Raw genomic sequence first — 14756 nt, forward strand, 5'->3', positions numbered from 1 at the left:
CTAGATTTTCAAATTTGCAACACTGTGAGGTTATCTATTCCACATTCAGGATGGTATCTTAACAACCTTCTTAGTTGGTAGGAGTTTCAATATATTACCAGCTATTTCTATGGTGTAACCCTAAAAGTTATTGAAAGTGTAGCTCGGGTCATCATAGATCAAACCATATCAAGTAGCATTCAATTTATTTTCTAGTCAACACAATTTAGTTTTGCCATTCTAGGAGGAGAAAATTATGAGATAATCCCACAATCCTTTAGATTATCGATGAGTTCAAGACACAAGTATTGTCCACCAAATTGAATTGAAGCATCTTGATCTTTTTGCCTAGTTGATTTTCAACTTCCTTTTGGAACTCTTTAAACAATTCAAAAGTTTCTGACTTATTATTAATTAAGTACATATATCCATATCTACCGAAGTCATCAGTAAAAGTCAAAAAGTAACGTTCACCATGCGTTGTGGAAGATTTCTATGGTCCACATACATCAGTGGGGATTAGTTCCATCAGATCATTGCCTCATTCATAGTTTCATGTGAAATGTACTTTTTTCATCTTACCTATTAAACAAGAATCGCATACATCATTTGACCCCAAGTCAAATGATTCCAAGATCCCATCCTTTTGGAGCTTAACGATGTGATTTTTGTTTATATGCAGAAGATGATAATGCCATAAGCATGATTTTTCCTGTACATTAGTATTAGAGAAACAACATTCAACATTAGATTATTAGTAGCTCATACACAAACAACAGTTTTACAAAGACTAGATTTAAATATAAAGGAATCATTTTATACACCAAAATGTCACAATTATTATTATCACAAGCAAATTGAAACCATTTTTACACAATGCCTGAAATGAAATGTCGTTTTGTTCCATATTTTGCGAATATAAATGATTAAATAAAATAAAAGACACTTTATTACTCAAGTCGAGCTTGTATTATTTGATCCTTGTAATAGGTGTAGTTCCTCAGTTACCCATGATCTGGTTCAACTCCCCATGATTTAGTATTCTACTTTCCTTTAGGACATGCAACTCGCAATAAATGTAAGTACCACATCTCATATCAAGAACCCAAAAATTAGAAGTTCACGTACTATGAAGTTCAATCATAAAAATACATGATGAACCAACACCATTGGCTTTGTTCTTCTTCAATTCTTCAAGGTACTTTGGGCGGCTAACTCTCAAGTGACTCTTCTCTTAGCAGTAAAAACAAATGACCTATTTTGGGTCGATATTACGTGTTATATCAAAATCAAATTTTCTCTTAAGGCCTTGATTGGAAGATCCAACTGTGGCTTTATCATTAACATGAGAAAACATATACTTCTTGTTAGCATCTCCATGCTAAATGGACAAAAATGGAGCAACAAGGTAAGAGCTTTTGGTCTTAGCGAAATTACCTTCGGTAGTTTTCAATATTCCATGAAACTTCATGAGGATCTTGCTGAGAGTATTCATATTATAGGTCATGACGAACTGATGATATAAACGAGAAAGCGAGTTAAAGACAATGTCAATGGCTAACTCCTTTAGAAAGTCGACACCCAGATTCTCTACTGTTGCAATGCACAACTTCATCTTTTGACCATGCACACACACATAATTTACATCTTAACATTATTGATCTATCAAGGATTTTACGATCTTGAGTCTTTTTTGCCGATCTTGTGCTTGGAACATTTCTTTAAGTTGCTTATTAATTTCATATGTCCCAAGACTTACGAAACTCTTTTGAAGCTCATGAGAGATGGTCACCAACATGACGCAAGCAAATTCTATAGATTTATCATCACATTTGTTGTAAGTAGCTATATCTTCTTCAAAAGATTCATCACCATATAATGGGGATTCTCATCAACGACATACTATTTTCCCTCATACCTCAAGCAAATCCTCAGGTGCGAATCTAGTCAAAATAGTTTTGACTGGGGAGTTTCTCCTTATGTGGGATTGATATGAGAGAGAAGTTTTAGTTTGAAGAGGGGGGGAGGAGGGAGAGGATAAGGATTGTTGTTTTCGTTCTTCATCTACAAGATGAAAGGAAGTTTAGTTACTAAGAATTTATCTTTCCGTTAGGACTCTTGTAAGTTCACTTGTCGAGATCCTCGCCTTCATAATAGAACCGTAGTGACCCTCGACCGAGAGGTCAAGCGGACAAAGCAACGCTGGTGCCAGTTAGTGAAGGTTGGTTGGGGAAGTTTCCTCCTCACGACTCGATCATTCATACCTACTTCCTTATCTAAATTCTAATTTCGGGACGAAATTCCCTTTAACACGGGGATGATGTAACAACCCGAAATTTCCATTCTGAACAAACCATATCAAGCCAATAGAAGTTGGAACAGTTACAGTGAAATTTTAGACTTTGGGTATATGTTTGAGTATTCAGGTTTAGCACTTAAGGAGATATCAGGAGAGTGGATGCACTAGGGTTTTGTGCAACACTGTTATTCCAATACTCTATGCTATTAGTGTTCATTCCAGGAATAAAATATTTTCTACCAAAAATCTCAGGACTATATATAGAAATCTGAACCATATTCATTCATTAGTTGCATTTCCAACTAGAGAAAAGCCGAATTATCTCTCACAGATCTTCGGGTTTTTATCCCAAATCATTAGTACTTCTATCTAGTTATACTATATAGCTTAGATTGTGTTTTATAACATCAAAATCGGATCAAAACCCCAAGATTTGGAAGTTTACCGCCCAAGAACACTTGGAGAGTAAACTCCTTTTTAAGGGCCCAAAGAGTTCCCAATGTCCCACAAAGCCTTGGAACTCAAACTAGAAGACACCATTACATGTTTAGACCATAAAACCAATTAGAAACAATGGCTAGAAGTGAGTTCATAGCCAAGGAAGTTCTTGGGACATGAACTCCATTTTAGGTTGCCAAAATGCCCTAAATGCCTTCATTGAGCCAAGAGACTAGCATAGCACATTACCTTGACGTGTCCAGGACCCAAAACAATCAAAATAGCAACACCTATGGGTGTTCACGGCCGCAAACTCATGACCAAATGGTTCATGGGCCGAAAACTCAAGTTAGGGGTGTTTTGATGCCACAAACACTTCCTAAGGCTTAGGCTTGAATTTAGACATGTACCCTAATGAGTTTAGGACTAGCAAACACCATTAGAACACCAAGAGTAAGGTGTTCACGGCCCAAGAAGTACCAGGGCTGTGAATTCCAAACAATAGTGCCAAATGGTGCTATAAACTATTCTAAAGTCTTGTACACTAGCATTTAGTTCCTAGTTAAATTAGGGACTTGAAAACACCACAAACACACTCCCAAGGGAGATTACAGCTGTAATCTCCAAGGGATATGGTCCCAGGGGCGTGAACTCCTCAAAGGAGTTAAAAAGGAAGCCCTAACACTTGTTTAAGCCTAGAAGCACTTCACCACTTAAGTAGTAATAAATTTAAGCTTCATTTAGAGACCTAGTTGAGAGTTTACGGCCAGGAGTTTACTCCCCTGGGCCGTAAACTCCAACACACATGGTCATTTGACCATAAACTTCCATATGAGGTCTTGCACTCCTTTGTTGCAACCCATCAACCTCCTAGCACTTGACTAAAAGTCTTTTCCTCGCATTCGGATGTTTATACATATTTAATTAGTGTTATAATCACTAATTGTTTATATACATATGTCTTCATATGTAATTACGACCATTGTGTGTGTCTAAAGTCTTCACTTGACACCTAACAGTCCTACCTCTTTAGTTCATCCGTATCACCCACAACAGGTGAGTTCATACCCCTTAATCAATGTTTTAACTACTTTCAAATGTTTTAGGGGGGGGGGGTACAAGTAGAATCATGTTAGTTACTATATCAATCACATGTGATTAGTAAATAGCATTCAAATGATTGGCTACTCATTAGCCGTTTTACCAAACAGTTTCCTTCAAATGTTTTTCATAAGCACTTTATGTGTTTTAAAACTCCTTATTAAACTGTACATTTTACTCTGTATGTTTCATTTCAAACCCATTTATAATTGTGTTTCAAAAAATGTTCCTTTATACTTAAACTGTTTTATCAAACCCACGCTTTTAAAACGTTTTATAGATTAACAACAAGTCAATCGTTTAAATATTAGTTATATATCATATGTACATATATAGTCATAAAGGCCCTTCTAGTACATCCAATGCCCTTGGGTAGCAAGGGTATACATCCATATCCATACGTACCAGTTAGATTACTAGTAAACTATCATAGGGGTAGTTTAGGAAGATACTAGAACTATTACTAGAACACGATATCATACAATAAGTCAGTTCATTCATGAGTCAATACTTGCTGGATATAGAGAATATACATTACAACTAGAACATTTCAGTACATTCCTATTCTTGCTAGATAGAGAGAGAACACACATTACAGCTAGCACACGTAGAACATTTCAGTACATTACATATACATGAATACATTGACATAATTGTGATCCACTGTATCGGAGCATGCCTTCAATGGAATGGCCCGAGTTGTAGCTAGAGTCTCTTGGAGGGAGAGCGTGAGTTTATGTATAGATCACTGGATTGACTATCCTAGACCTTGTTGCTACCTATAGCTGGACCTGCAGGTCTGCGGGTGCCAAACGTCATACCTTTTTACGACCTACATTTGTCGTTGTTAACTGGTCAATAGTATGGTACAATAAATCACAAGATGCCTTAATATAAATCTGGTTTAAGGTAGTTAGTACATCAGTAGTTCTTATAGCACTACATTATAGTACTACATTAATTTTCCTTTTACATATATCTACTACTTCTTTTCACTTAAACATTAAATGTAAAAACTATATTTTGCTAATGATGGTTATACTTGGGAAAATTACACACTTTTACAAGAAACAAACATTTAGAATAGTTAAGTCTTGGTAGAAGGCTACATTCAGAGCAGTTAGGTCTTGGTAGAAGACACCCTTATATAGTAGTAGGAATCATAGGGATTTCTAGGGTTTCTCAAACATTTACAGTTGTTTTACAAAACATTTTCAAAACTTACAGTTCATATACATTTTCAATACTTACAGTTCATATACATACAAATACTTATATACAAATTAAGACACTAAAATACCTATAATCTCACCAGCTTCAAAGCTGATACTCTCTTTCAAAATAACTTGCATCCTCAGGTCAAACATAGACAGGTACCGATGCAAGGTTTAAAGAAGATGGAGCTCGTTCAAGACTCATCTTTCATTTTGTTTATACTTTAGTGTCTATTATAATTTGACAAAACACACTTGTATTAAAATTATATTATTAATGCAATAGATAATGTTGTTGCTTGTTTACTACTTTTCAGTGTTATGATACTGTACATGACGTCCTTCGCCCCAGAATGTTTCCGCCGTTCTTGGTTTTGGGGTGTGACAAAAGGGATGTTGTAAACACATAACAAAATTATTTAGGCATACAATGCAACTTAACACTTTCAAAATTTAAAAACTTCTAGATAAGTTAAGATTCATTTACGTTCAATGGCACAATAATCTCGATTGTGCTTATCTCAAATTTAATGGTGGGGAAACCTCAAACAATTAACTATATGGTTAATCAACCATGCAAAACTGTTTAATACTCGACATAAAAATATTCTCATATTAGCATACTGGTTAACAACACATGCTCCATCAACATAATAATTTCATGAGCGACTCATTATTTTGACTTATATTCTCGCAATGACGTGTCAGTTAACCACACATGCTCCATCATCAGAATATAACTAAAATGTATGTTTTCATGGGTAGCACATGACTGACTTTATATATATATATATATATATATATATATATATATATATATATATATATATATATATATATATATATATATATATATAAACCAACAATTTCTAATTCGAACAAAAAAAGTTGATTACCAATATATTCTGATAGTCAACATATTTGATTGATAGTAGGGTACCAATTAAATAAACTTGGTAACAAAGTTTGTTGTTTTATTAAAAAGTTTCTTCAAATTTAGTTAATAAAAATCTTTAGATAACTTTACCAAATTATATTTTAGATGATAAATTGTCCCTTGTCGTTAACTTTTAAATATTACCAATTAAAAATTACAAAGAAGTTAATAACATAAAATTATTAATTTGTAGGAAGTAAATTTGTTGATAACCAAACAAGTTAATACAAAATATATATATATATATATATATATATATATATATATATATATATATATATATATATATATATATATATAGTACCACAGTCAACCATAAATTGATTATATAATTTGCGCTATGGGGTATGGTAGTGTTTTCACCGTCGGTAATCCTATGTTGCAGTTTTACCGGCGGCCCTCATCCCTTGTTTTACTGACGGTATAATACCGACAGTTGTAGAGACAATGTCAGATGTTTCTTTACAGGTAAATTTCTTACAGGTGAATTTTGAAATTTAAAGAGCTATAATACTAAAAAAACTGAAGTGACTATTTAAATCAAAATGTAAATGAAAATGAAAAGTTTATGGATGAACACCAACATTAACCCAAAAAAACATTTGAAAAGTAATTAATAATTAATTTATTAACTATTAAAATAAATATTAATTAATATATATAGTAGCTACAATGATTTTGGATAATTCTAAATGATGGAAATGTCAAATGCCAATACCAATACCATAGACTTAAAATAAAGATTTTATGCGCAAACATTTGTATACGATTTACCGATTTACTTTAAAAGTTAAAAATAAAAAAGTAAAAAAACTGAAATAAAAAAATAAAAAATTGACATTTATAAAAATATAAACTAATATTTAAAAAATATAATAGAAAAGATAGTAAAAAAAATCAAATAAAAGAAAACGTATAAAATTAATATTTAAAATAAAAAGTAATAATAATAAAAGCTTAAAAACAAAGGAAAAATAAAGAAAATACTAATTTGGTAAATATTTTTTAAACCATACTAAATTGGAAAATACGTTTTCAATAACCTTATTTTAATCAAAAACTCGTGTATGTCTACCTATCTGACCGTAAAAACGATATAACATTGTTTAGCCTTAATCGATTTATGTTGAAAAACAAAAAAAAAAGTATCACCTAACACCGTTTACCCAAAACCCAAAAAATCTAACCATCTAATGAAACCATTTCAATTTTCTTCTCATTTTTTTTTCTTTTCTTTAAAACAACATACATAATTTTATTAAGCTAGCAAGAAGTTAAAACAAAATTTACATGGGAATAGAAGACGTTCGACACTAATTGACGAAGAGAAGTAAGTTATGTCGATGGTAATGCAAGTGGCTTTGGCTTTTGGTTGCGAATGGATCAAATCTCATCTGCCTTGAAGAGCGTTCCCAATCATGATTATAATAAGAGTCTTTCAGGATAATTTTATCTTTTTCATAATAACATATATTATAATCTTGAGAGTCTGGCCCCACTTCTATCAAGTGGCTTATCTCCACGTGTTAAAACCATCAATGAATAATTCCGGCACCGGATTCGCTCACCGCCGACCGGTCCCCTACATTGATTTACTTTAAAGTTTAAACATCTGTGCAGTTTCATGTGAGTGGGGTTCTCAGACGTTTTTTTTTTTTTCCTATAAAATGGTTATCTTATTTTTCTAATACCAAAATTTAAAAAACAACATATCTCTATATATTAGCTTCTATCTTATTGATAAATCATGTTTTCAAACAAATAAATAAATAACTTACATTTGTCGCTAAAAATTATTTCTTTTACATACCCAAATTTGAACCCAAATTTGCAGATCATGTAAAATATAAAGGGAATACAATGTACTTTGTTTTTTCTTTAAGAAAACAAAACAACTTTTTCTATCGTTTCGGTCAGACATTTGGTCACTATATATGTTTATATATAGTAATTATATTTTATTAATAATTATTTCCTTGCGTGAATGTTTGGTCTCTCGTAAGTTCTTTTGCTTTATCATAACCCTCACGTTCAATCAGAACCGGTCTACAGATATATTGGGATCAGTACGAAAAGAAAAAATAGGTCTCTAATATATATATATATATATATATATATATATATATATATATATATATATATATATATATATATATATATATATATATACCATTACAAAAACAACTAATTTATAGAAAAATATTTTTTTTAGCATTTATAGATAAGTTGCTTATCTTCTCTCTATATATGTTATATATTCTACGAATTTTGTACGTTGTAAAGACATGAACCCTGGACGACCGCTTAGGTTGTCCACCGTCTGTATCGAGCTAGCGTTCAACCATTACAATGGCTACTTGAGTTATGGTTCTAATTACAACATTCCGCTAATGACAAAGGCAAATCCATGGACACCCTAACTTTGAGAAAAATTTTAGAAATTAAAGGAAATTCTGAAATGTTTTCACTCTTTTTATGAAGGTTTGAATAAAGGTCACTATAAGTTGAAAACCTAATTCTTGCAACCTTACATCATTTTACGCCTAGTTCTTGAGTTTTAGGAAAAAGGTAATGAGAGAAATGCAGAGAAAAGTTAGAAAAAAAATTGTCTTTTTGTTCTCAAGTTGTAAAGAAGTAAAAGGAAAATTAAACTTGTTCTTTCATTCCAAATATTTTCAAATTGGAAGGAAAGTTAAGAGGAAAAATGAACATCCTATATTCTTCCACTTCTTACCTTTAATAAAACGCAAGAATACTAATTTGTTTTATTTTATTCTCTCTTCCCTTAATTTCCTTTATTTTCTTTCGTTAAATTGAACTCAAGAACAAATATATTGCTTTCTTAAATTGTTTTACAAATTAGTCCGAAGAACAATGAGAATTACTTGGTAACAGGGTCTAAGTAGTTTTCAAACTTTATTTTGTATTGAATGATTATTATATTTAATCAAAATATTGCATCCATATAACTTTTAGGCACTTATGTTTAAACATATCTTTTGTTTTGGTTATGATTATATATATATATATATATATATATATATATATATATATATATATATATATATATATATATATATATATAGGGTTAGGTTCATGTGAGACGGTCTAATTTTGTGAGACCGTGAGACGCATATATATATATATATATATATATATATATATATATATATATTAATTTCTTTTAAGTTTTTTTTAGTTAATTCAAGTTCTGAAAATAATATTTAAAAAACAAAAATTTTCATTGTTCCATTTGTTTTGCATTTTAAAATTATTTTTAGAATATGTACAGTGTAATATTTTATTTAGAATATTTCATGTATTTAAAAAAAAAAAATAAGATTTTTTTTTAGTTAATTCAAGTTCCGAAAATAATATTTAAAAAAAGAATTTTTAAATTTTTCCATTTATTTTGCATTAAAAAAAATTTAGAATATGTCAGTGTAATATTCTATTTATTATATTTCAAAAAAAAAAAAACAAAATTTTTTATTTTATTTTTTTAGTTAATTCAAGTTTCGAAAATAATATTTAACAAAAGAATTTTTGGATTTTTCCATTTATTTTGCATTTTAAAATTATTTTTAGATTTGGTCTCATGGTCTCACAAAATTAGAATGGTCACAAATGAACCTGAACATATATATATATATATATATATATATATATATATATATATATATATATATATATATATATACCATTTCATATATAAACCGTACTATTTACATACCTTCTAACAATGATGAATTTTTACCAATTTTGATTATGATGATTGAGAGTTAATCTCAACATTCTTTAATGTTGTGCAGAACATAGTCAATGAAGATCTTACAAATACGAATAATACAAGATTGGTTGTCAATCGAGATCAACAAGTCGCACATGAAATTTTGGTACATGAATATTTTGTCGATAAATATCTTTATAATGATGCAACATTTGAACATCATTTCTATCTTAATAGGGAATAATTTTTATGTATTAGTAACATTTAAATGTAACATAAGATCATTTCTAAAAAAAAAATGCTTGAAGTAGATTGGCTTTAGTACTATACAAAAAATGGTGGTCGAACTTAGTTAGATAGGATATGATATAGGCTATGATGCATCAGATGAGTATTTTAAAGTATCTGAGAGAATCGTAAATAAGCATGTAGATTATTTTTGTGCATGTGTTTATGAGATTTTTCACAAAGAATATTTGTGCGAATCTACTATACATGATATTGAGAAATTGTATTTTACACATGAAGAGAGGCATTGATTACCAGGAATGATCACTAGTCTTGATTGTACGCAATAGGTATGTGAAAAATGTACAAGTGTGTTGCACGGTCAATATACCCGATGTGATACAGGTGAACCTACTATAATACTAGAGCTTGTTGCATCTCAAGATTTATGGATCTGGCATGGGTTCTTTGGGGTTGTAGGGTCTGATAATAACTATAATGTACTTGGCCAATTCCCATTTTTTAAAGATATATTGGTTAGGAAAACACCTAGTATATCCTTCTCGGTGAACAAGCCTGAATACAAACATGGATACTACGTTTTGTGATGGAATATACCCAAATTACCCCACATTTGTGAGGAATATATGGTACCTGAAACTTAAAAAAAAAAAAAAAGATGTTCAGAAAAAAAAAAAAAAAAAAAAAAAAAACATGAATCTGCAAGAAATGATGTAATGAATATATTTAGAGTCCTCAAGCAGAAATGATATGTAGTGAAACACGTTGGACGACTTTGAATTAATTAAAGGTTACAAAATGTAATGTATTCATGTATTATAATGCACTATGTAGTGATCGCATTGAAAAATATAATAGCGGTCACCGAACGTATTTGACATCGTGATTCTCGTGGTGGTATAGCGGAGATATAATATTTTTTATATTATGTATAGTTATATATATATATATATATATATATATATATATATATATATATATATATATATATATATATATATATATATATATATATATATTATAGCATTATTCATTAAATCATACTTCAGAGTTAAACTCAATCCAATTAATTAGTTAATCAGTAAACCATTCTTCACATATCATAATTAGTTAATCATACTTCACAGGCTGGTTAACAATATCACAACTAATCATATTTTAGCACAATCAACAAAAAAACATAAGTAATACTTAGCATCTTATCATACTTCACCACAATCACAGTTAGCAAATAAAATGATTATGCAATTTGACAGTTAATCATAATACATTACTGTAAGTATTCAACACGAGTAGCATGACAACACATGCATGGCTTCAAATGAAGTCATCACAGTCACAAAATCATAATTTTATTCAATGGAATTGCACAAAAGTTTTGGGTTGGGCTAAGAAAAAACAATTTTATTCAATTGAATGATATAATTTTTTTTAAAATATCAAATAGCCCAAATATGGAATTTATTCAAATAGCAGTATAACAACGCTATAGCAGTGACCATAATCGCAGTAAATCGCGACGCAAATAGTGTCACCGCTATTCCAAACTACTATTTTGAAAATCATGATTTTTTACCTCCGCTAACCGCTAGAGCATCGATATAGCTCCATGATTGACTGGATATATATGCATAATATGATTATTAAACATGAAGGTATATCGATTTACACATACGATGAGAATGAAATAGTTAACCCAGATCAACAATTCATTCTTGGTTCAGTTGAATTCTTAATAAGAGTAGCTGAAATTCAAAATGATGAAACATGTCAAGATCTTCGACAAGACCAAGCAGAGCATCTATACCAAAACAGTATGAACAAAGACTACTAATATAATTGAATTATGTTTTTATGGAACTTTTTTTATGTAATTTTAGGATTATTTTTTAATGTTTTGTATTTTTTTCAGTGTTTTTTTTTTAAATTTATTTGGTTGGTGTTTTTTTAGCTTATGTATTGTAATGTTTTTATGTTCATTAAAAATCTAGCATTTTCATTACATTTTTTATTTAATTTTAGTTACAAATGATGATGTGTAGCGGTGGACACTGGTAAGTTTACCAACCTAATGTATATGTGTGTGTTGATAAGGTGGTGGTGATGTAGCACCAACCACATTTATTGTTAGTGGTAGGCACAGAGAAAACCTAAAGAAAAATCAAATATAAATAAATTGTTAAAAATGGAAAATCAATTTTCAACCCAACCAAGTAACACATTTTGGATCATTATATTTTACTATTTATATCTAATTAGACACACATACATTTAAATCTAGGATAATGAAAGAAATAAAGTGAATGAGACTCATAAGAGAGCAATATGAAATAAATGAGAGAAATATAAAATAAATGGGACCAAATTAAACCAAAACACTCCAAAAGTTTATATCTAGGATAAACACTCATAAAGGTTTGAACTTTATTACTTTACAAAGGTTGAAAAGATGACTAGAGGGCCGAAACTTCTCTAGTTCGTGCTTTATTTCACTAAAACAACAATTTTTTTTTCTTCAAGTAACAAACTAAAGAAATAAGAACACAAGGAAACAAAGGATGGAAGCTAGTGTTTTCTTAATCCGAGGTCTCTAGAGTGATGGAGGCGGAGACTAGAGGAAACGCTAGAGTTAGAGCCTTTTATTAGGTCTAAAACTCAAGACCAAGGGGTTTGAATTATGGTGTCCATGCATAGGAATCTACACAATGGTTTTTTCGTAACTAATAAATATGGCATGCACTGCAACCAGCTCTTAGTTGCGTTGAGAAATCAAGTCCTTCCAAAATTGTCTTTCAAGTAATCCATCAAATAAATAAATATATCAGTGAAATAGGTGTTATAACTTTCCCCTACTTAATTAGGGTTCGTCCCAAAATCCACCTCTACAAAACAAACTTTGGATAATGCCTACACATCTCATCCTTGGGATACATAATCCACTCGAAACCCCATATGTGCCACCACTAAATCTTCACAAACCAAATCACCTTGTTGCATAAGGTTTTTTTTTCTTTCTCTCTAATACTACAACTGGCTTCGCCACATAGTGTAATCGCTTACCAACATGGATATCAACGATAATCAAGTCCATGGTAATATACTCCCACTTCCATACTGGAATCTCTAATGATTGAAGGATGTCTATGGCTTTTGATGCATAGTCTTGACTTTTCAATAAGTCAAACACTTCTCTATAAATCACACCACATTCTGCTTCACACATGGCTTCCAATAATAATCTCATAATTCCTGTACATCTTAGTCTCACCAGGATAAATAGAAAACTTGGACTTTTTTTCCTTGTCCATCAATATTTATTAGGTCCCACCAATGTACAAAACCCAAATCCATCCATAAAAATTCAACAAATCTTGACTATCTTTGGAAATAATGGAAACATGACCCTTAATCAGCTTTCTTCTAGTTATCAACCTTGATTGGCTCGGTATTTGTCTAGCCAATCATCTCTAATAAAGATGTAACCATTTTCATCCTTAACAAAGCCCACATAGAAGTACACTAGTTTTCTTCCAACAAAATGCATTGGCCACAACACTAGATTTACTAAGGTGGTAAAGTATCTCACAGTCATAATACTTCACCACGTTCAATTATCTATGGTGCCTCTTTGTCACAACTAGAAAATTTTATGCCTTGTAACTACAACACTTATGTCAACTATGAATCAAAAACATGAAAGCATGCATGATGCTTACTCTATGACAACATAATTTCAATCAAACACCTCATACAAGCATTGCAAATAGTCAACAAGCAATTGGAAACCCTAGAAGTTCTTGTTTAAGTCTATTTTGGACTAGGACTTCCTTATTCGGCCCAATGGACCAATAAGCATCCAATTTGACTATTTTGGGCTTAGAACTCTTAAATGGGCTCTAATTGGACCCAATTCTATTTATTTTAATATTTTGGGTCATATTGGGCCTAGAATGAAATAAATTATTTAAATGAACCATATTAGGCCATAATTAACCTAATTTAGCCCTAATAGGTCATAAAAATCACATTTATATTTATTTGAACCAATCATCACTTAACATAACCATGAAATAGGCTTAAGCATACAAGGCCCAAACCTTTTCTTTTTCCCTCTCCAAATCTCGGCCCAAGCCTAACCCAAAGAATGAAGAGTTGACTTGTGAGATTGCCTCCTAATTTATACATCACATACCTCCATGCATGGACCAACATGCATCTAAGTTAGTCATCTCAACTCTCTCTCTCTCTCTCTCTCTCTCTCTCTTCTTCTTGATTCTCGGCCGAGAGCTCCCAAACATACACACTTCATCCAATTTTTATTAAACAAACTCTCTCAAAGAACATCCTCACCTTCCTTCATCAAATTTTCGAGAATCAAGAGCTTTTCAAAGAGACTTTCCACAAACATCATCATTCAAGGTAAGTTTATAATTAGATTTATGATCTAGACTCTTAGTTTATCAAACATCTCATCTTAACTCAAGCAAATTCATGATCTAACTCCCTAGAATCATCTAAGTTCGAAAACTTCCTCAAAAGGTTTCTAGGGCCGAAATCTTCTCTCGAATCTTCATCAAAACCAAATCCAAACCACAAAGTGAGTTTCATACCCCTTCTTTTAGATTTTTATGAGTTTTATGGGGGAGAATACAAGTAAATGTGTAGATCTATGTGTAAATGTATGCTATGTGTGATTTGATGCATGTATGTGTGTGATATCTTATGTTTGTGATGAATATGTTATTCAACAAGTGTGTAAAACTGAGATCTAAAACATGGGAAAGGAAATAAACCTAACCTAAACCATTT

This window comes from Lactuca saligna, chromosome 4 (genome assembly GCF_052625555.1).
Source record: "Lactuca saligna cultivar CGN05327 chromosome 4, ASM5262555v1, whole genome shotgun sequence".
Taxonomy (NCBI): domain Eukaryota; kingdom Viridiplantae; phylum Streptophyta; class Magnoliopsida; order Asterales; family Asteraceae; genus Lactuca; species Lactuca saligna.